The sequence below is a fragment of the Citrus clementina genome, unplaced genomic scaffold (assembly GCF_000493195.1).
Source record: "Citrus clementina cultivar Clemenules unplaced genomic scaffold, Citrus_clementina_v1.0 scaffold_5, whole genome shotgun sequence".
NCBI classification, from domain to species: domain Eukaryota; kingdom Viridiplantae; phylum Streptophyta; class Magnoliopsida; order Sapindales; family Rutaceae; genus Citrus; species Citrus x clementina.
This window is the reverse complement of record NW_006262201.1, coordinates 28137456-28161036: the sequence shown is the minus strand read 5'-3', so window position 1 is coordinate 28161036 and position 23581 is coordinate 28137456. Positions and strand designations below refer to the sequence as shown.

Here is a 23581-nt window from a genome sequence, read left to right as displayed (position 1 = left end):
TAAAAATGTAATAATATAAGTCACATGTATATATCTGATTGTAAATATCAGTGTAATGACCTGCTGTCATAGCAGTTGTATATATCTCTGTGTAATACAGTAACCAACTGATGCTTAATCAGTTTCAAAAAAAAAAAATGCCTTCCTATAGAATTGAGAAATCTCCATTGGCATAAATATCTTTTGAAAATACTGACATCAGATTTTGAATTGGAGAACCTGATTGGACTCAGCTTGCCTTGTAGTAAGGTTAAGCAAATTTGGAAAAGAGAAAAGGTATAATGTATTACTATTACCAAAATATCTATTTTTCTTTCTTTAAGTATTTATAATGAATAACTTTGAAATTCAATGATGCTCATTTAGTATAGTTATGTATCTTTGGTTATAGGAAGCTGTCAAGTTAAAATCTATAGACCTTCACCACCCCTCTATCTCAATAGGATCCCAGAAATACTAAATCTTAAAAAATAAATCTTTCAAATTGTGAAAGCATGCTTACGTTACCCCCGTATATCCACAATTTCAACTAGCTGAGTATGTTGTGTTTCATGGGATGCAAAATTCATTTTGTTTCTCATGAAAGGATTGACTTGTCCGGATGTATTAGGGTTAATAAACCAACTAATCCCATAATTTGTTGATGTAGGGTCCTAACAAATTATTGCAGTAGATTGTAGATCAGTGCACTATTCGAAAACGTATTTGATCCACACAGTGAAGTGGATATTGGACCAATTTGATGATAATGAATTTCTTTCAATCTCAATCTTTTTTCTTTTTAGCAACATGACTAGTCATTGCGCAAATTCAAACTCTGACAATAATTTCTCAATCGGTTTCTAAGATGATGACCATGCATGTATATGTATATGCGTGTGTATATGTGTGCGTGTGTAGAGAGAGAGAGAGAGATCACACGTGCGTGATTTCCTTTTGCCAATAGGATATGCAGAGAGCTTGATCTTACCCAATAGCGAAACAAACTTCCTAATAAGTGAAGGTTAGTATAAATACTTACACTTTCATGTTATTTTGTTCATCAGTAGCTTGATTATTTTATATGCGTCTTCGATTTTAATTTTCTTTCCCTATAATCGCTATTATCTTTGAACTGGTCATGATTTGCCTATAAGATTTCTCATGTTGTTTTGAGGTGCAATGGATTTTGAATTTAGTGACGAGCAGTGGAAGCCAGAAGGCAAATTATGAAAATGGATAAAGATCTATAATTAGCTGTTATGGGATGTCACATATCATATTGATGGTAACATTATATATATGTACATATAATTAATGGGGTTGGCTCACGAGCCCATTAATAATCATATATTAGCTTAAATACTTCAAACAATGTACCATGAAGCAATTTCACAAAGACTTGTTAGCTTATGTTGAGCTTTATTGAATCAGTAGTTCACAGTTCAATAAAATGCAGGTTTGCTATTTAACGTACATGGTTATGGTGTGTGCATTCTTCATAAGGCTAACTACTAATTTATCAATGAAACTTGAAAAATGTAACAGAGGGATGTCGATAACAGCCGCAAAACACTGAGATTGAAAATCAGGGCTACTAAATTCTATTAAAAGCTCTTAAAATAGACAGCGATCATCCTTAATCGCAAAGTTATGCACTAATAGAACTATTGACTACTTATCTTTAGCAGAAGGTATATTTTTAACTACAGCTTTCTGCTTTGTTCTAAGAACTAGGCAAAAGTGGTATATCTTCAATCCAATCAACATATATACCACGTATCTTCCTCTTCACTTCTGTCTATTTTGATTTGCACTTTATATCCTGCACTTGCTGCTTAGAAATAGTCTTAGTCTGGACATTGAAAGTAGAAAAAGTACTTGAAACAATCATTGGCACAGCCCGAGATTCCATTGAATCGTGGACTCCAAGCTTTCATAGTTCTATAAAGAAAATGACATAACTTCATACAACTGGCATTCTGCTTTTAACATTTGCACAACCTGAGCGAGTTAGCCAGCCCCTTGTCGCGTTCCCATTGAATAGACCTACTTTTGTTATCCACAGAAGATCCACCACTCAAAATGTTTATCACCAGGCTATTCTTAAACTAAGCCTAAACTGAGTAGAAACTTCCGCACATCTCTCAGCATTTACATGAAGAAATCGACAACTATCCTCATCTCTCAGCACATCTCTCAGCATTCTACAAAGTTGCATTTCACTAAGCAATCTATCCTCTCCATTCCTAGCAAAGTGACATTGATTCCCGTATTTGTAATCGCCTAACTTGGGTTTTGGGCATAGCGTGGTCTTAAAATTACCACCCAATACTTTGTTCAGTGCCATTGGCATCCACAAGCTCTAGCCCTGTTAGCTGAATCATATTCAATGGGACAGTGAGGCAGCATTTCACTAACTTATTCAATTTGACTACTTATATTGACGCAAAAATAAACTAACATCATACTAACTGTTGTACCTTGCAAGCTATGTTGATATGATTTTTTTATTTGTATTATGAAAAATCTATTATATTTTTAATAATTTTGTCAAAATTATTATTTAAAATTTATATTTATTATATATTATTAACTCTTATTTCATAATTATAGTTTTTTTTTCTACAGCAGCTGTAGCTTAAAAACTGCAACACTTCAATCCTAAACAGGACCTATATTGACTCACAATAATCTAAAACTGTTCAGTTGTGAACTAATTACTATTGATAAATCTTTCTAATAACAATCTTTCTAGCCATATTCCTCATTGCTTAGACAAGGAAACTTTTTTGATTGAGAGGGGATTGAAACAAGGGAAAAAAAAATATGAGTTTTGACTTTTATCAGATAGTTGATTGATAATAAAAGGGAAAAATCATTTTTCATCCTTAGAGTTTAATGCAATAGCTCATTTTATCCCTACTTTTCAAACAATAGCCTAAAATATCTTTCCATTAACTCACCATTAGTGTAAAATCGTTAACCAGTAATTCATTGAGGGCAAAATAGGATTTTTCATTAAAGCGATACAAACTATATTAAAATAATTTTTTTACACAATTAAATAACACTACAAAGTATGCAAAATTCATTAACTTTTTTCTTAAATGAAATCAACGATGATATAGTTTGATATCGCCATTGAATAATTGTCATAAGGAACAAACTGTAATTAAAACAATATCTTTAAATCATTGGAAGAAAAACTCAAAAATGCCACCAATTTTTATGTGCTTGCATGTGCTGAATATCTTCTTTATCTTCAATTCAATTCAAGCCATTTTACAATGCAATTAGAGAGTATACTTATATGAATAAGAAAATTGTGATATTTTTGGTACTTAGATCTAGGGTTTATAGGGCTTTCATGTTGCCAAAATAGAAATAAGTGAAAAAAGAATTGCTTGAAATATAATTTTTTCATCTTTTTTGGCATTTCTTATTTAGTGGGATTAGATAAAATAATTTTTAGTTATATATCAATTTTTATTTATTTTTCTAATTTTCTCTTTGATAGAAAATCATTTTTTACCCTTAATGAATTACTAACAAACGCCATTCAACTAATAATGAGTTAACATAATGATATTTTGGGCTATTATTTAAAAAATAAAAATGAAATGAGCTATTCTATGAAACTTAGGTAAGAGAAAGTATAGAAATATAATTTTGTCCATTGGATAGTTAGAAAATACACCCAGGCCAGGCCCCAAGTCTTTCAATTTTCTTCCTTTTTACCATATTTATCGTTCTGTTATAAATTTCCACAATTCTACCTTTTTTGTAAACACGATTCATCACATTCCCCACGGATCATGCTTTCAAATTAATTCCTTTCAATATTTACCACTGTTTCAAGTTTCAAAATCATATGCTATTATTATATCGCAACAAGCCCGAAAATTCATAAACTTTAATATATAAATCAATTGATTCAGTTAATTATTTATTCATATTGCAAAGATCACTTCTATCAATCATAGTTTTCAGTGATGTTCACACAATCCTAACTATACTTAGCAACTGAGATTTAATCAACTATTTTAGAGATATTTACCTTGATGTTCGGGCCAGGTAGGTTGAGGAAATCATGCAATATCTTCCACATATTTTAGAAATCTTATTTGATTGATAGAGGATTGAAACAAGATAACAAGATTGAATTTTGAGTTTTATCATTTAGTTGGCGGTCAAGAAAATATGCAAATATAATTTTACCCTTTGAACTGTTAAAACCAATAGAGAGGTAACGATGTTTAAAAGATAAATTAAAGTTTTGATATTTTTAAGAAATGAATTAAAGATTGTTATGGAGTAAATTGATGATTACCCTTATAAAAAAAAGTAATCTAATAATTAATACACGCAGGCTAGGCCCGAAGTCTTTTAATTTTCTTCCTTTCTTTCCGTACTTGTCGTTGGGTTGTAAATTTCCACAATTCTACCTTTTTTGTGCACGTGAATCATGACATACCCCGTGAGTCATGATTTCAAGTTATAATTCCTTTCAATGTTTGCCACGGTTTCAAGTTTCAAAATCACATAGTTATACATCATAACAAGTCTGAAAATTCATAAATAATCAATAATATATAAATTTAATCATCAATTGAATCAGTCCATTATTTATTCATATTGCAAGCATCACCCCTATCATTCATATTTTTCACTTTTTAGTTATGTTCACAAAATCCTAACCATACTAAGCAATTGAGATTTGATCAAATACACTTTGATAACATATTTTAAAAAACATAAATTCTTCTATAAAAAGTCATTTTTGTGGGGGTTAATTTCCGTAGCTTTCTATTAGTTAATTTTTTCCACCTATTTTTAATGAAATTAGACATGTTTACCTTTATATGTGGGGCAAGTAATTTTAGTGAATCATGAATCACCTTCCACACATTTTAGAAATCTTATCTTTTTTTAATTTTATACTTTTTCTTTAATTTACATCTTAGTTCACATGACCAACAACAAGATCAAATAACGGTTAGTGTACGTCTAAACATATTGGGCAAATGCCTTCAACTCCCTACAGTTTGGCTCAAAATCTCACCAGATTCCTATAGTTTGTAAAATATCCCAGCACACCCTTCCTTCTAACTTTTTTGGTATCTTTTATAGTTTTATCTCTAATGAATTTGGATAATTCAAATAAATTACATTAATTCATATATATCATGCAAATACGGATCTTGTATTTTTTCCCCGAGAACCTGATTGAATGATTTTCAAATAATTTTATTTGGCTGATCATCTAAGTTTGAATCTTGGGCCGAGGAGGTAGGGGCTTAAAATTTGATTGTGCACTAACCATCTTTCTACCTTTTAAATAATGATTATTATTTACACAAGGGATTTGTTATGGTTAATTATTTTTACAATAATTAAAAAAATTATTTTTCGCTATCATTCAAATTTACACAATAACTTGTATTCACGTAAAACACATTTTCTATAAGTGAAAATTTTGAATACCGATGGAAAATAATTTTTATTAGGAATATTAATGTTAATAATTGATTTTCTAAATTAAATTAGAAAAATTTGAAGCATTTCTTCATTTAATATAATTTATTGTTGATTAGCATATAAACATACAAAACATAATCAATCTAGTGTTGATTAGTATATATAAAAAAATTAATTTTCTATATGAGTGAAATTGTTAATCTGCGGGCATAGACTATGATCCCGCCTTTTGATTTATCATCCCCGTGGATAATGCATTCTGTTTCCGCATTCACTTGCATAATCAGCCTCTTGAAGGAGTAACGACGTCGTAAAACTCAAGAACAAGGATTTGTTATTTGAACTTTTAACTTCAATCCACTTCATTTCTTATAAATGGATCAAATTAACTTGAAAAGAATATGCCTCTCCGTGATCATGTCCGATTGAGCTATGACTACATTGTTTTCTCATGATTCAATTAAACTATAAATACATTATTTTCTTAATCTTGTAGTTCACTGTACAGATTGGAATTTGGTGAGGTAGCTAGCCTAGTTCTAAAATCTAAAAGCTAGTTTACCCCTCTAAAATGTGAATTTGTATGTTTGCTTTCTTGATCATTTAGTCTGAAAAACTAAACCTGATATTGGTATGGCAGATTAATTGATTTATGAAAAATCATTGAAAATGTGAGGTGCTCGGAAATACTGCTACAATTTTCATAACGAAATTTTATTTCTTAAGCAAACATAATTGATACTTGAGAATTTTAACGAAGAAAAAAGTAATGAAAGTAACATTTTTTTTGTAATTACATGAAATTATTACTCAAATTACAACTCATATTACATGATAATATAACTGATATTTACAAATCATACTATTATTAGGATCAAATTACATCAATACTTATGGAGCTCTACCCAGATTTTAACCCTCACTAATATTCGAGGGATGTTTACTCCACTCACACTTGGGTAAGAGAAAAGAGTACATTTACTTAATTATACAATATAATTAAGGAAGGAAACATGAGACTATAACTGATATTTACAAATCAGACTATTATTAGGACCAACTTACATCAATACTTATTGAGCTCTGCCCAAGTTTTAACCCTCGCTAATATTCGAAGGATGTCTACTCCACTCACACTTGGGTAAGAGAGAATATTATCTTTATTCAATTATACAATGTAATTAAAGAATGAAATACCCCCACACTGCGCTTGTGGGTTCAAACTATTGCCCTCCAAGTTGGAGGGTAGCAGCCCTAACCACTCAGCCTTCTAATGAAACTAACATGTTAATTTCAATGATTAAATCTCCTGAGAATAATGTTATGTACAACAAAATAGTAACGAAAAGTCATCCATATTTCAATAAAGATAAAACCACCAGTGTCGCCAACGAGGGTTCACATATACAACACCGACGATTCCCAATATCACAATTATATAGAATGTTGTAAAAGTGATATAAAAGCTCTCCATGTCAATTAAATTATCATCTTGTCCGCTGCTAGTTGTGAAGCTTAGAGATGGCAAACTCAACATAGTGAACCGGCAGTGTTTTGGGCTTGTTGTTGCATTTAAATGTCACGAGACAAGCACGTGTTTTCACTTATAATTCATAAGCTTCAAAACGGCATTTGGTTGAAGTCGTTTTGGCTATCATTTAAGCAACACGCGTGACGAACATGTGAGCAGTTCTTTAACCAAGTTCGTTAAAGCCGTTATGCACGTGTCGTTAGTCTGCTCAATCTGGGTTTGCTAGTTTGTCACTGACGCAGTTATGAAGCTGGCTAACGAAGCAGATTGGGGTCATCACTGTTAACAAACTAGACAGAGATTGAAGAGAGAGAGGGTCATAGCTTATTCTCTGAAATCTCTTTTGTTATCTTTGTAAAAAGATTCTTCTTTGATCATTAATATAATCTCACTGGAAAGCTTCTCCCTTGGTGTTCGTTGTGTCATTCTTGGGTTCTTTGGCTGTGTTTGTTCCAATTATAGGTTTATATTCATTAAACTTGTTTCTTGATTCTGATTAATTATTCTTGCTAAAGATTTGATTGTTTCTGGATTCAATCATAAGTTGTGCGTATCGTATTGATATGTTCAAGATCAAGGGCAGTGTTTGATCTCGCTAGGTTAATAAGAAGGTCAACTCACTACACTAGTTGAAGCTTCCGCCATAGTTCCAAACGGTCCATTTTCATTCCAGCTCTTACATTGTGCTGTTTTATTGTGAAATTTCAAAAAAGAGATGGAGAAATAGTTTTTTTCTTAAGTTGTCGCCAATGTATTGATAAGGTTAGGAGTCAGTATACATTCAGCTGTTGTATGCTTAAATCAGGCTATGTGGCAATGTGGATCAATATGAATGGTTGTGTGTGGCTTTATTAAGACAATCAAATGGCTATATTTACGGCAAGATATCTAAAGATTTTTTTTCTTATGAATAGAATGTTTGATGGTAAATGGAAGTAAACAGGGAATCAAGGTTTGCATCATTTTCACTTCTTAGAGCACCAGGCTACAGTAAACATTTGCAAGTTTAAGGCTGCAATCAATGAGCAGATCAACTGGCTTCAGTCTATTGTATGTTGCTGTCTCTTAGAAATTCTTTTTTCTATATCATTTTATTTTCTTTTTGTCTTTATATCAGTTGAGATATTACTTGTCTTTCTGGGTTTGTGTTATAGTGTGGAATTCAACGTGCTCTATGTACCACACCATGTATGCATATAAAGCCTAGTATAATGTTGCTCTCAAGAGCCCTGCCTAGTAATTACTTATGAGTCATATTTTTCCTAATTTTGTCAGTACTTGTACTTATGTATCAACCGATGAGTAATGTCGTAATCAGAATTTTCACGGGGTAATTGGGGAATATTGCCCCCTTCAGAGTTTAAAAAGCTAGAGAATGGAGACTTTTCGTATTTTATGGTACCATAGTATGCCCCGTCTGCCTTTCTTAATGAGAAAGTACCAGATTCTCCTTCAATTTAATTTTTTTTTGTTCCAGGCCAAAATCAGAAAATTTTCTTCTCACAAGCCATACTCTGTTCTTAATGAACATTAAGTGGCAGTTCAAAACATGGATCCTCATAGTCAATTGTGTCGATGGTACGTGGGTGTGTCTGACATTTTTATTAGTAATTTTAATAGTCCCTTGAGAAATTCTTCTATTAACAAAAATAATTTGTCCAAAAATAATCTTTCTACTCACAGGCCATGATCTGTTCTTGATGAAGATAAGTTGGTTGTTCAAAATGTGGATCCTCAAATCAAAATGGCAAAATTTTTTCATGAGTGATTCTTTAATTAAACAGGTGATCTTAGATTCCATTTCTTGTGTCTGTAACATGTGGGTGTGACTGACATTTAAGGAACAATTACAGCAGTACCCCGAGAGAATACAAAATATATTCAACCACTAAATTAAAAGTCAATTTACTTATTTATTTTTTTATTTTATTCCATCTTATTCAAATTTTATAAAACTAGTGGGTGTGTTGTAACTAATCTTTTTTGTCCCCTCGAAATAACTGATAATACTTTAATCACCGAATGTTTAACAGACTCGTAACGTAATTACCACGTCAAACAAACACGTAGTCTCAGCAGTGAACTACAACCGCATACCCGATACATATATAGAACAGTATGAAGCGGTGGAGTTAAAGCAAAGCGTTTAAGAAGTGATTTAAGCTGATGCAAGCGTAAAGTATAAGAAGAATAAAACAACATCCTTTTACCGTAGCCAACAAAAAATTGGAGCTTTCTAGTAAGTTATTCAATTCAAAAGGTTCTGAGCTGTGCCATTTGGCTTTCGAATTTGGTCAACAAAAGTCTAGCATGCTCTGTTCAAACTTATAATTTTCAAGAAGCTGTCAGCCACACCGCTCACAAGACCGCCACTAAGAAGCTTATAGTACAGGTAAGTAATCAAAGTTGGGAAAATCTTGAGTTAGCATTCATTTCTATCAAGATAAAACAAACACTATAAATAAATTAGAAATTCATTTACTAGGCTTCAAATTTTAATACACGCAGAAGCTCTGCATTGCCGACCCCAGCCTGGAACTTATCTTTGGTCAACCAAGCTCTGCGTTTGTCCCAGTGAATGATCTAAGTACTCTACCTAAAAATTGTTAAAGACAATAACCAAAATCAAGCACATTGCTGAATTATGCATAGCAAATTTACTGCCAAACACTAACAACATCCTATTACCAGCATTCCCAAACTGACCCTTAAACACATTCATCAAAAACACAAAACAAGACCGCCACTAAGAAGCTAATAGTACAGGTAAGTAATTAAAGTTGAGAAAATGTATGAATACCTTGAAGATAGAAGCCCAATAGTAATCATATCGACGGCGAAATTTACTTGCTTCAAATGGATAAAACACACGCTTCGCCTTATAATTCAACACTCCAAGTTCACAAACCTTTGATGACCTTATATCAACACCTGCAAAATCATTCAAAAAAAATTCAAAAATTAATAAAATTTTTGAGCTTCATAAATGGAAAAAAATTGAAAATTTTAAAAAAGCTTACTGCTGGCACTATCTTGCACTGGGAAGGGACAAAAATGGAACTCGAAACTGATGATTCGCCGAATAAAACAGTAACGATCTCGATCAAAAATGCCAACGAAAAGAAAGTTAAAATTGGGAAAATGAGGGTTAAGATCAAGCGCATGGGTGTGAAGTTAAAACCCTTCTAAGGCCTTTCATCGTAAGGCGGCATTTCAACGGAATCATCCATGGTGGGGTGTTATCGTAAATTTAAGGGAATTTAGGGGTTGTCTTGATATTTTGTGACACCGGAATCATTATCTGGTGATCAGATATATTTTCCTTTAAGAAGGAACAAAAGAGAACAAGAGCTTATTTATTTATTTGGCGGGGGTGGTCAAAAGCTTTTAATGGTCAAATGAAAGAAAATGAGAGTCAGTGGGTCCGGGTCGGTCTTGTAACGGTTTGATCATTTGCTTTATGTGGAATCCGACGGCCCGGTTTACAAGTGCACGGAAAAATGTTAAATTAATATATAAAAATAAAATAAAATCTTCTTGAAGGCAATGGCCAATGGAAAAATTCTTTGAAGAGCATACTCTGTTTGACTTAGTTTGGTTTGCAATATAAAGAATTAAAAATTAAGTTTCAAAATATAGAATAGACCAGAAAATATTGATTTTTTTTTATTAAGGCGTAAGAAGTGAAAATAATTTAATAATTATTAAAATAGGTTTACCGAAAACTCAAAAATATAATTAAACTATCAAGAAGAAATTCATAGCTCAAAAGTTGTGCCATTAATTAGCACTAGTGCAAATTCTTGGTAACTTGTATTTACATATTATACTCACTAGTTATGTTACTTCCAATATACAAAAGAGAATCTCTTTTATTGTACATTTGCATCCACATGAACTCATTTTTTAATTAGAGTGGGACTATTAGCACCCTGTAATTTTCTGTTCAAACCCCTTTTCTATCAAAATCTATTTTAATTCCTAAAATATCCTTTTTCTTTTTTCAGCTTTTTTTTATTCAAAAAGAAAAACAATTCAGTTTCTTCCAAATAACTCCAATTACAAATATTGTTTTTATAAATTTTTGAATTATTAAATCATACATATTTTACTCAAAAAAATCAAATACATGTATGAATTAAGTAGAATTAAAGTGGACTCAAATAGCTATTATTTATTTTTTAAAAATAAAAATAAGTTCAGAAAGTTTTGTAAATGAAAAATAAGTCTACAAAACTTATTATTAGAAAGTTTTGTAAATTAAAGTGGACTCAAATAACTATTATTTATTTTTTAAAATTAAAAATAAGTTTTGTAAATCTCTCAAGAAAAAGTTGTTTGTGAGGAAACAAAAATTGTAAAAGACTTTGGTGTAGTTGCACGGGTGTAAAGAGTTGAAAAGAGAAATATAATGATATAATTAGATTTATTTTGTCCTTTAATGTAATTACAATAGGAGAGGAATTTTATAAAGATTATAGAGGGGTGCCAATAGTTCAACTCTTCTAATTAATGCATGAGTTTATATATAGAACTGGCTTTTCTTTTCTAAGTTAATGCAAAATACAATTAAATTTTATTTTAAGCACAAAAACATGGAAGAAATAAAGAAACTTTTTAAAATTCGAAAACTCTTTCTATATGTATGCGCTGGAGCGTAGTGCTCTCACGTTTTTTACCACCTCCCCTAAAAGGTGCAATTTATGATGTAACGTATTGCTTCCCTGGAAGCATATGACAAACCAATAACAAAAACAAAAATATAATAAATATTAAAAAAAATCTCTCTAAGGCTGGTATGCAGCTAGCATATCATATTTGCTATATGCCACTTCTCTCTTCTTCTCTTCCCTTTCCTCCCTCCTTCTCTTCTGTGTTCTATGTATGAATTCAACAACAGCGACGACGACAAGCGTTTCTATCGATCAAACATTAAACAAAAATCAACATGTTGGTGACTGTATAAATATTACATCATCGTCGTCTACTAATTCTTCAAAAATTTTAATTTTGAGCTATCATTGCAACAAGTCTCTAATGACGATGAGGTAACGTCACTTTCTTTCTTTTTTTTCAAAATTATAAATTTACCATTTTTTTTAACAAGTTCTTCAAACATTAGTTAATGAAAAAAAGTTGCTGCAAAAAGTTCTATAATTGTCGTATAGAATACATATAAAAAACTACTATGCTTATTGATGCCTGCATATTGTTGTCTCAACAGTGTTTTAACTTGAACTTGATTGGATGCTAAGGAACTAAGCGGAAAAATTAAAGAAAGATATGAAAGAATTTGCTTCTAATTAGTTTGAACAGTTAAATTGTATTCTCATCACTCATGGGCTGCGTGCTTCTATCTATAGGCCATTCCCTGAGCCTTTTTTTCTTATATTTACTAAAATATCCTTATGTAAATTTTGGCTCATTACACACACTCAAAACCTTCATGTACCAGCCACTCGGACTTTGGCCGAGTGGTCAGCGCTGCTGCACTCCAAGTTGGAGGGCAACAGTTTGAACCCCTACAAGTGTAATGTGGGGGTATTTCATTCCTTAATTATAATTGAGTGAAGGTAGTCTTCTCCCTTACCCAAAAATGAGGAGTAGATATCTCTCGAATATTAGTGAGGGTTAAAAATCTAATATCATGTAAAAATTCGAGGGATAAAAATCTAATATCATGTAAAAAAAAAAAACTTTATGTACCAAACATTTTGTTTGATTCAAGATATTGATTTTATCCGATCCAACCCACATGAAAGGTGAATTTTCATGGGCTTTGCTTTGTTCTTCTTGTCTTATATCGGTTAAAACCACGCCAAATTTTATCTTTTCATATTTGTTACACGTGTTGGCCAATCCACAAATAAGAAATTATATATATATATATATTCTTTTCCCCCATTTGTCGGTCCAATAGAGAATATTGTCCCCTTGCTGAATCTTGTCCCTTTCATCAGAATATATATTCTCTACTTCTCTTTTCATTTGTCAATTTGTCACGATCCAACCTTCAAAGCAATCAACTTTCATATTTGTTTTAAATTTAGAAATTAATCAAAAATGTTAAATAGTAATTAACACTTCATTATTATTTGAAAGATTATTATCAAATTAGTCTTTATTATTTGTGTAAATAATATTACGAACTATAAGTTTACCATTTCTTCTAAATAAGTTATATTGTCATTTTAAATAATTACTTTTAGACCAAACAAAAGAGTCAAAATTACTATACATAAAATTGACTGTCATCAAATTTATTGTCAGAATTTGAAGTATTAGTTTTGAAATATAAGTTGAGGTAATTTTGCCTCATTGCCATTTGATGGAAAAAAATTGAAAGTCTCCTGACGAATTTGTGATAGCTATAATTTATTTTAATAATTTACTCAACTCTAAGGTAAAAGCCTAACTTGAGTGATAAGAGGGGAATCTTCCTAGAGCCAAGTATATTATCTAAATTCTGAAGAACTTATTTCTTATGCCCCTATTACTACTATTTGACAAAGCTTTTTCAATACACTATTAAGTCTACATTGCTAAATGGAGTAAATAATCTCATGACCTAATATTATTTCAATTTGGAAACTAACAGGATACCGTTGATAATTAGTCAAAAATCAGGGAACCAAATGATATTAAATGAACAAAAGAAGAAGCCCAAAACCAAACACGTGTTTATTTATTTTTACGATTTCGTTAGTTTTGAAAAACAAAAAATTCCATTCAAAAGTGTTCCGAAAATTAAAAGCAAAAATATTATGTTATGCTACTCCAAATCTGCCGGTCAGTTGAAAAGAAACTCAGTGAGCTCTGATTGATTTAGGCTCTCTCTAACATGACGGAGCTTCTCTAGTATCTGCCTCTCTGCTCTGCATGCACTTATTTGATGGGTCGTTTTATCCCTCTTCATCTTTTATTTTATTTTCTTTTCAGATCTCTTTACATCGATTCTATTGATTCCGTTAATGTTGTTCAATCTTGCAATCTGATGGCTTTACGACCAGACCCTTTTGTTTTCTTAAGCGCCTGTTTAATGTTGAACTTAAATTCATGTGTTCTGTGAAATCCATTTCTGTTTTTTTGAATTTTTTTAATAAGTAAATGCTCATTTTGTTTCATAATTTAGATGCCGATACCCTTTTGATAGTTATGCTTAAACTTGATGCAGAAATTGAGGAACACTGTGAATAGGCAACTTTCAGTAGAAATGGGGCAGTCTGATGCTGTTGAATATGTTAATATCAATGACCAACCATCTTCTCCTAGAGTCCATGGCGCTAAAAAAGTATCAATCTTGCCACTTATTTTCCTTATATTCTATGAGGTTTCTGGGGGGGCGTTTGGTGTTGAGGATAGTGTAAAGGCAGCTGGTCCTCTTTTAGCACTTCTTGGTTTCTTGGTGTTTCCGATTATATGGAGTGTCCCTGAAGCTTTAATTACTGCCGAGATGGGTACCGTGTTTCCTGAAAATTGTGGTTATGTGGTTTGGGTTTCATCTGCCTTAGGCCCATATTGGGGTTTTCAGCAAGTTTGGATGAAATGGCTAAGTGGGGTTATTGATAATGCTTTATACCCAGTTCTGTTTCTTGACTACTTGAAGTCTGGTATATCCCTGCTTTGGGCGATGGGTTACCTAGAGCCTTTGCGGCGTTAGCTTTGACTTTTGTTCTCACTTTCATGAACTATAGGGGTCTAACCATTGTGGGATGGGCTGCTGTTCTTTTAGAGATTTTCTCATTCCTTCCTTTTGTGGTTATGGGACTTGTGTCCCTTCCCAAGTTAGAGCCTTCAAGATGGCTTGTAGTAAATTTAGGTGAAGTGGACTGGAATTTGTATTTGAACACCCTGTTTTGGAATCTCCAACTACTGGGACTCAATAAGTAAACTAGCTGGAGAGGTGGATAACCCAAAGAAGACTCTTCCAAAGGCTTTGTTTTATGCTTTGATCTTGGTCGTTTTTGGATATTTCTTTCCCCTTCTAGTTGGAACTGGAGCTATTCCATTAGATCGCGACTTGTGGACCGATGGTTACTTTTCAGATATCGCTAAAGTGCTTGGAGGAGTTTGGTTGAGATGGTGCATCCAGGGGGCTGCAGCAATGTCCAATATGGGCATGTTTGTGGCTGAGATGAGCAGCGACTCTTTCCAACTTTTGGGGATGGCTGAGCGTGGAACGCTACCTGAGTTTTTTGCTAAGAGGTCTTGTTATGGGACTCCTTTGATTGGAATCATATTCTCAGCATCCGGTGTGGTTTTGCTATCATGGCTGAGCTTTTGAGATATTGTAGCTGCAGAGAACTTCCTGTACTGTTTTGGAATGATTATGGAGTTCATAGCATTTGTATGGTTAAGGATGCAATATCCTGCTGCATCTCGTCCCTACAAGATACCCACTGTCACTGTTGGAGCCATTATCATGTGTATTCCTCCAACCATATTGATTTGTGTTGTGTTGTGTTGTGTTGGCTCTTTCTTCTTTAAAAGTTGCAGTTTTAAGCGTTGGTGCTATGGTGATTGGTCTCGTAAGGCAGCCTTGTCTCAAGTATGCTGAGAAGAAGAGATTGATGAAGTTCTCCACTAGTGCTGAGCTTTCAGATCTTCATGGCCCTGAGCAGGAGAGTGTTGATTCATTACCAGAGTAACCAATCTTGGCTACAATGGGAGAGGTCAAGATCCAACTACAAGGGTTCTAAGCAGTCACTATTTAAACCTTGCGTCAGGATGTCAACTGCAGATAATTAAGTAGGTGCAACAAGTAAACCCATGATCTCTTATTTATAATTGTGGATGCTAGTAATAAGTGGCCAAAAGTTGCTTATCATTTGTTGTTTTGGAGTGATTATAGATAATAGTGTTAATTTAACATGTAGAAATATGCAAACATTAGTAGCTTAAAGTACCATATAAGTTAGATCTCAGTAGATTGTAGCACTATCTCATGGTGTGCAACTATGTATTTCAAGTTGGGGAGTTGTGGATCTAGCAATTGTTGCCACATGCAGATTCCTGTTAGAACCAGCAGCGTAAAGATATTCTACAGTGGTTCTAATATTCTTTTATCTAAAGATAGTTCATCCAGACAATGATTCATACTTGATAAGTCAATATATCTGCTGCAACAAACTCTCATATATAAAATCCTTTTGGAGTCTGGAGCATTTATCATAAGGTTAGAACATAGCTTTCACATTGTGCTGGTTATTGTGAAATTTCAAAAAAGAGATGGAGAAATAGTTTTCTTCCTAAGTTTTTGCCAAATGTGTTGATAAGGTTAGGAGTTGGTATACATACAGCTGTTGTATGCATAAAGCATGCTGTGTGATAGTAGATCAATATGAATGGTTATTTGTGACTTTATTATGACAGTCAAACGGCTATATTTATAGCAAGATATCTAAACAATTTTTTGTATTACTAGAATGTTTGACAGTAAATGGAAGTCAAAAGGGAATCAGGGCTTGCATCATTTTCACTTCTTAGAGCACTAGCGTACAGTAACTATTTGCAAGTTTAAGGCTGCAATCAATGAGCAGATCAAGTGGCTTCAGTCTATCGTATGTTGCTGTCTCTTTGAAATTCTTTGTTCTATATCATTTTATCTTCTTTTTGTCTTTATATCAGTTGAGTTATTACTTGTCTTTCTGGATTTGTGTTATAGTGGGGAATTCAACGTGCTCTATGTACCGCACCATGTATGCATATAATGCTTAGGACAATTTTGCTCTCAGCAACCTTGCCTAGCAATTACTTTGTCACTACTTTGATTGCATCAAGCGATGAATAATGTCGTAATCAGAATTTTCAAGGGGGAATTTGGCAATATTGGCCCCTTCAGAGTTTGAAAAACCAAAGAACGGAGGCTCCTTATATTGTATGGTACCATGGTATGCTCCGTATGCCTTTCTTCATGAGAAAGTGGCAGATTCTCATCCAATTTAATTTTTTTTTATTTCGGGCCAAAATAAGAAAATTTTATACTCACAAGCCATACTCTATTCTTGATGAACATTAGGCGGCAGTTCAAAGCATGGATCCTCAAAATCAATTGTGTCGATGATATTTGGGTGTGTTCGATATTTTTATTAATAATTTAGTAGTCCCTAAAGAAATTCTTCTATCAACAAAAATAATTTGTCCAAAAATAATTTTTCTACTCAACGGCCATCAGTGATTCTTGATGAACATTAGCTTGTAGTTCAAAATATGGATCCTCAAATCAAAATGGTAAAATTTTTTCATGAGTGATTTTTTAACTAAATAGGTGATATTAGATTTCATTTCTTGTGTCGATAGTATGTGGTGTAATTGATATATAGGGAAGAATTGTAGCAGTGCCCGAAGAGAACACAAAATATAGTCAACCATAAAAAATAAAAGTCAATTTTGTATTTATTTTTTTATTTTATTCTATATTACTTGAATTTTATAAAATTAGTAGGTTTGTTGTAACCAATCTTATTTATCCCTTTGAAATAACTAATAGGGTCCAGCTATGTTGCAACAGTAGTTCGGTACCACTGTTGTTTTCAACCATTGGATCTTGTTAATGCAACTGTACAACTATAGATCTAATGACTGAAAACAACAGTGCTATTGTACCACTGTTGCAACATAGTTTTGGCCTAACTAATAATACTCTGTCACCGAATAGAACAGTACAAACAAACACGTAGCGTCAGCCGTGAATTACAACCGCACAACCGCTACATACATAAAACAGTACAAAGCGGTGCAGTTAAAGCAAGCGTTTAAGTAGTGATTTAAACTGATGCTTTCTAGCAAGTTTTTCTATTCAAAAGCTTCTGGACCGTCCCATTGGGCTTTTGAATTTGGTCAACAAAAGTCCAACATGCTCTGTTCAAACTTATAATTCTCCACTTTTACCTTACCCGACAATACAATCCAAGTACCTGGCAGCCACACTGCATACTTCCACTATCATCTTCTCCTTTCAAACTTATGATTTTCTTTTTTCTTTTTTTATTTTCTGGAAAGAGCCGGCTTTCCTTGATTTTCGCTTTTTGTCAAAAATTATTCACGCCTTTTCATTTTTCTCGATCACACTTTTTTTTTCCACTTCCATGAGCTGAGCCGTCGTCGCTTTTTGAAAGAAACAGTATGGAAGCTATCAAGAAACAAGCAATCAAGCTCCGAGAACAAGTCGCCAAGCAGCAGCAAGTCCGTTTCTTTTCTTTTTTCAAAATTATATTTAGACTTTTAATTAGTAAAATTTCTTGATTTTATTTATTTTTCATTAGTTTTTTATGGTTTGTACGGGCAGTATTGAAGCATCTGCTCCATCTTGGCATTTTTCATTAGTTTTTTATAGTTCTTGTGTACAATATTTTTGTATTCAAATATTGTAGCGAGAAAGTTGGCTGAAGATTGTTGCAAGTATGGAGCAGAGAATCAAAGTGACAATTCTTGCGTTGCAAGAGCTGCTCTTCAATTTGGCACTTCACATGATTTGATGGAAAATGAGAGGGAAACTTTGCTCGGGATTCTTCGTGATCAGGTTAGTTCATCCCTAACTAGAAAATAATTCAAATATAGAAAATTATATGTAAAATTATTATCGAAACTATTATCTTCTCATAAGGAAACTTAGTTCTATGATATTGAATAAAAGAATCCATTTTAAAGTTACAACTCTGAAATATTTAATGTTTTATATTAAAATCATTGCTAGTGACATCCATGACTTAATAATTTTATTGGTTCAAATGTTGAAGAGACCCTGTGACTTCTTACATCACTAGCAAAGACTAGCGTGTGACAAGTTTTTGGCCGTGAGTTCTCTCAATTGACTCCAAGCATTTTCTTTAAAGACACTTGCATCTATAGTAAAATCAAATCCATGAGACTGAAGGATGCATGTGGAAGTCTTACAGCCCTAATTTAGATATTTTCATAGGTTTATTTCTATTTTAACCTTAAATACAGAAGAGAAGAACACTAACCTAATATGAATCATCCTCAGACCCAAAATTGCATAAATTATCCTTATATATATCCTTGAAGTAGGCCCAAATTCCATGATTATGTTGGAGGAACTTTTTAATTGAGGTTTCGCTCTTTCTTTTCATTTTTCTAACTATGTTACAGGTTTTTGGACATGTAGGTACCTGAGCCACTACGGGCGTTAATCAACGGAACACCTTTGGAAGATGCTCGACACCTGACTCATCGTTATGACAAACTTCGACATGAAGTTGAAGCCCAGGTAAGCTTTGAGGTAACATATGCATGTATAAGGCAAGATTAGAATTATGTTAGATTTATATTGAATATTTTCACCAGGCAGCTGAAGTATTTAGGCGCCGATCAAAGATTAGGGAATCTGATATATCAGCAGAGAGTGCTGTGAAGCTTCGAAATGCAGAAGCAAGATAGACGGAGCTTAAATCTACAATAATGGCTCTTGGTAGAGAAGCAACAGCTGCCATGCTGTCAGTTGAATCACAGCAGCAACAGATGACATATCAAAGACTTTTTGCTATGGTATAGAAGTTAATACTTTCTTGTGTGTGCCTATGCATGTGTTGACAGTCTGCCTCTTATCTTCATGTTATTGTCAACTTTTAGTACTATCATACTGATTTCTGTTGTCTTGTAATAACATGATGCATGTCCAGCAAAAGTCAAGTCACATGTTATTTTTTATTTAAGCCAAAGTAGCATTTGTCCTTTTTCCGGCCACTTCATGATTGCATGTTGGTCCAAGTGTCATTTGTTTGAGCTGCTACTTTGGCTTAATTAAAAGACTACACGTGGTTTGTCTTTCGTTGGATGCATCATATTTTAACACTCTTGTGCATATTCCAAGCAAGTCTCGTAGAAGCTAAAATCTTCATGCCCAAAGTTGATCGACGTAGCTTTTAAATAAATTAAAATATGCAAATGCTAGAATATAGGAAATATTAACATTGTAATTAGAAACTTTTTAATATGTCCTCTATTTTAATGCTTGCATAATTTATTGAATAATTTTTCAATGCTTTTAACATTTCAATAGCAGAAACTGACATGTCTATAGAAAACAATTCACAAATTAAACTTAATTTTTGATGCAAGATGGCCTGTTATTATTCTATTATGATTTTATTTGAATTTTAATAGCTGATTTAGCTGTTGCTTGGAAGTCAAACAGTTGCTCGCTTAGTTTTACTGCAACCCAAATAAATCAGGGGAGTGATTAAATCTCATCCTGCAAATGTAATATGTTTACATCCCTTGATCAATACAAGGACAAGCACTTTGGTTTGAGAGGCTTTCTTCTGCTTCTAAAAGCCCATCTTTCCAACAATGTTGAATTAAGTCAACACTTGTTCGAAATGTTACAATAACGAAATAACGAATGGTAGTTCTAAACAATATGATTGGGGTTTGTTATGTCTTAAATTGTGCTTCTTGTCAAGATTTATGTCAAGTGTATTTCTTTCTTTGCTTTCTCCTTCAGCTAGTGGTTTTATTGTTGTTTTCCTGGTCTCGGGCCTTTGCAGGTAGATGCTGAGAAAACATAGCATCAACACGTTATTGCTATTTTAGAGAAGTTGTATGCGGAGGTTTGGGACTATGCATTTTAACTTGCTTGTCTGCATCTATCTATTTCTTGGAGCGTTCTCTTCTTGTTTACTGCTGATAATATTGCATTTATCATTTTCGTCTCACTTATGCAAAAGAATAATTGTGACTTTTTATTCTCTTCCAACCCTTGCTACTTGAATTAGATGATCGTATAGGAGCAATCAAATGAGTCCTCCTCGCAACATGTGACTTTGGAAATGGATGTAAATGGCTCGTGTGTCTATCAGAATACTGATTCAAACGGAGCTGATTTGCAAACGCATATTAATCAGAATGACGTCTACTTTATAGGGAAAGTAAGGCTTCTGCTCTCTTGCATAGGTGAAAGTCCCTCTATTGCCCTCCTCCTGAAAAATCTTAAGAAATAAGATGCGCACAAAATTGAATGCTGTCTTTTAAGATTTATTTTTTTTATTTTTTTCAAAAGAAATTTGTTGTATTTTACCACGAAAGTTGTTAATTTACTGAATTACAAACTTATCAATTAATTTGATGTTGCACAGCCTTTTGCTTAACATATTGCATTCTTATTTTAATTTTGGAGCAATAAAATTTTTTTCTACCATCACTACCATCTGGTCAAGTATTTGTATTATTGCACAACATCTATGGAAGTAGTGATTAGTCTTGAAAGTGGAAGATGTCTATCTGTATCCTTTCATCCCAGATAAATTGTCATATGATCGTAGGACAAATTGTAATTATTTTTTAAAATTTATTAGTTAACACCTTGAAAATTCTTTTCCCCCAAATAAAATTGCTCTACAAGTGTCCAACTGTGGTGCTAAGGAGAATAGGACTTTTAAGCATGAGGTTTAGCAAACACTAATGAATTAAAAAAGAGATAGTTGTTGGATGGGTTAGATAGAATGCATGAGCTAGAAGTATCATGTGTCTCTACTATCAATATCTCACTAACATCAAAGCTGAGTTAGGCGTGCCAAAGAAAGACAAACCACTGAAAGTTGTGTAGCCACTCACGATGTAGCAGGTGATGTAAAGTCTTGATATTGCTTATAGATACAAGACTGATAGCTCAGCATCCCTCTTTTTGAGATTTTCTCTTAATTTAGATGGGCCTTTTTATGATTATGTCTGAATTATGATACTCCTTACTTGGTTTACCTAGAAAAACTATGTTTATATGGATGTGACTTGGGGGCAATCTATGTATTTGATGATAAATCTGGCCGAGAAAGCTTATATTGCTAGGCAGAGGAAATTGACTGACCATAAGCTCTCATGTTAAATCCATCACTCAAAAGATGCCGGACACTTGTAATCCTCATTATCTATGACTTTCTTGTGCATAGGCCATGTTTTGTGGAGAGCAGTCAAAATTTCAAATTTAAAATCTGATCCATAATTTAAATAACTACATAAAGTTATACAGAACTTATTAGAATTTGTATAGTACATATTAATGTCGTAGTAAAAATGGAATTTTGTTTCTAATATATCTTTGTTGGCCATGATCATAGTGGTTACAATGAACGTTGCTGCTACTGTTGCTGCTTTTGTTATGCTTTTTTTAAGTTCTATTTATCCCATTATCTTGCAGGTTATACATCCATTTGATGCTCAAGCAAATGGAGAGCTAAGTCTTTCAATTGATGATTATGTTGTGATTCGCCAGGTACTTTCCCCTCTAAATACCAACACATAGATTTTTCTACTCTGCTATTAACTTATCCTTCTAACAACTTATGATATGTGGAATTTAGAACTAATGCTTATACTTATTTGATGTTCAAAGCACATGGCATTTTGTTCTTAAAATTTTGATTGAAAAGCAATGAGTTAACAAATGATGGTTGGTTTTCTTTCTTCCTACCATATATTCCCTTTTACATTGAAGTGCAAATCAGAATATAGTAGGGTTGCTAGCTCAGTTCTGAACCACCCAGTTTATCCTTATAGACGTGTGAATTTATATCTTGTTATGCTTCCATAGTTATGCTGTTATTTCAGTGATCACAACTAATTCACTCCTCCTACGTAAAAGAATTAGTTTTCCCCTTAGGTCTTTGAACGGTCAACTTTTGTTTAATTCACCGTTTTAGTTATAACTTCTCAAGGTGGCTCCTATTGGATGGTCGGAAGGTGAATGCAAGGGCCAAGCTGGTTGGTTTCCCTCGGCATACGTAGAAAGACAAGAAAAAGCCCCAGCTAGCAAGATATCAGAAGCAAACTCCTCACCCGAATGTGATGCGACTTCTTAATGAACTCTTGCCAAGTATCTATATGTTCTTTTTCTTGTATTATATTGCTATTTTAGTTTATAGAACGACTGCGACAATTGATAAGTGGTTTGATTGCTTCTTTTAATGAAATCTTACTAAACTCGAAGTAATATGTGCGATCATATGCATTTTAATATTTGTATTTATCTCCAAGTTGAGAAGAATATCTGTAGTAACAATTGTGTTTCCAAATTGCCTTGAAAAAAAATACACATCATGTTGAGCAACAAATTTTTACTATTATTTCTTCCCAGTTTTAATTTATTTTCTCCCTGACTTGAATGTTATATTAGTAGCTTGATAAGAAAGTAACTCAAATCAATCAAACTGCCTTCATGCAAGAGATTGAATTTAGAATTTCTCTTTGTGAAACTTTTCAATCATAATGTTATGAAATATGTGCGCATGAACTTGTTAATTTCTAGTTGCATTTGGAGTATGTATGATATAATCTGAATCACTTGTATAATGTTCTTTATCTTCCACTTGAAGGTAATGAAACTTCTAACTAGTGAAATTTTCTAGTCTTAAAATTATGAAATATGTGGGATTGACTTAGAAATTTTTGGTAACATCTAGAGAATGTATGGTATAATTTGAATTTATTAGCATAATCTTCATCTTCATTGATTTGTAAATTATGAAACTAATATATAAAAAACTAATGTTAAATCCTAATTATCTTTAGTTCTTAAAATTGTTGAGGAGATATGAAATTCTGGTGGGTGGATTTGAGAGTTTTAGCTTTGAGAAT

General features: G+C 32.9%; 1 protein-coding gene and 1 pseudogene across 1 annotated transcript in view; one reads left to right on the top strand and one right to left on the bottom strand.

The window, feature by feature from the left end:
* The window catches only part of LOC18041584 (putrescine-binding periplasmic protein), an 84117-nt gene that overhangs the window by 8601 nt on the left and 51935 nt on the right, over nucleotides 1–23581 (bottom strand). The gene's annotated exons all lie outside the window — the stretch shown is intronic.
* LOC18042885 lies at nucleotides 14103–16725 on the top strand (annotated as a pseudogene).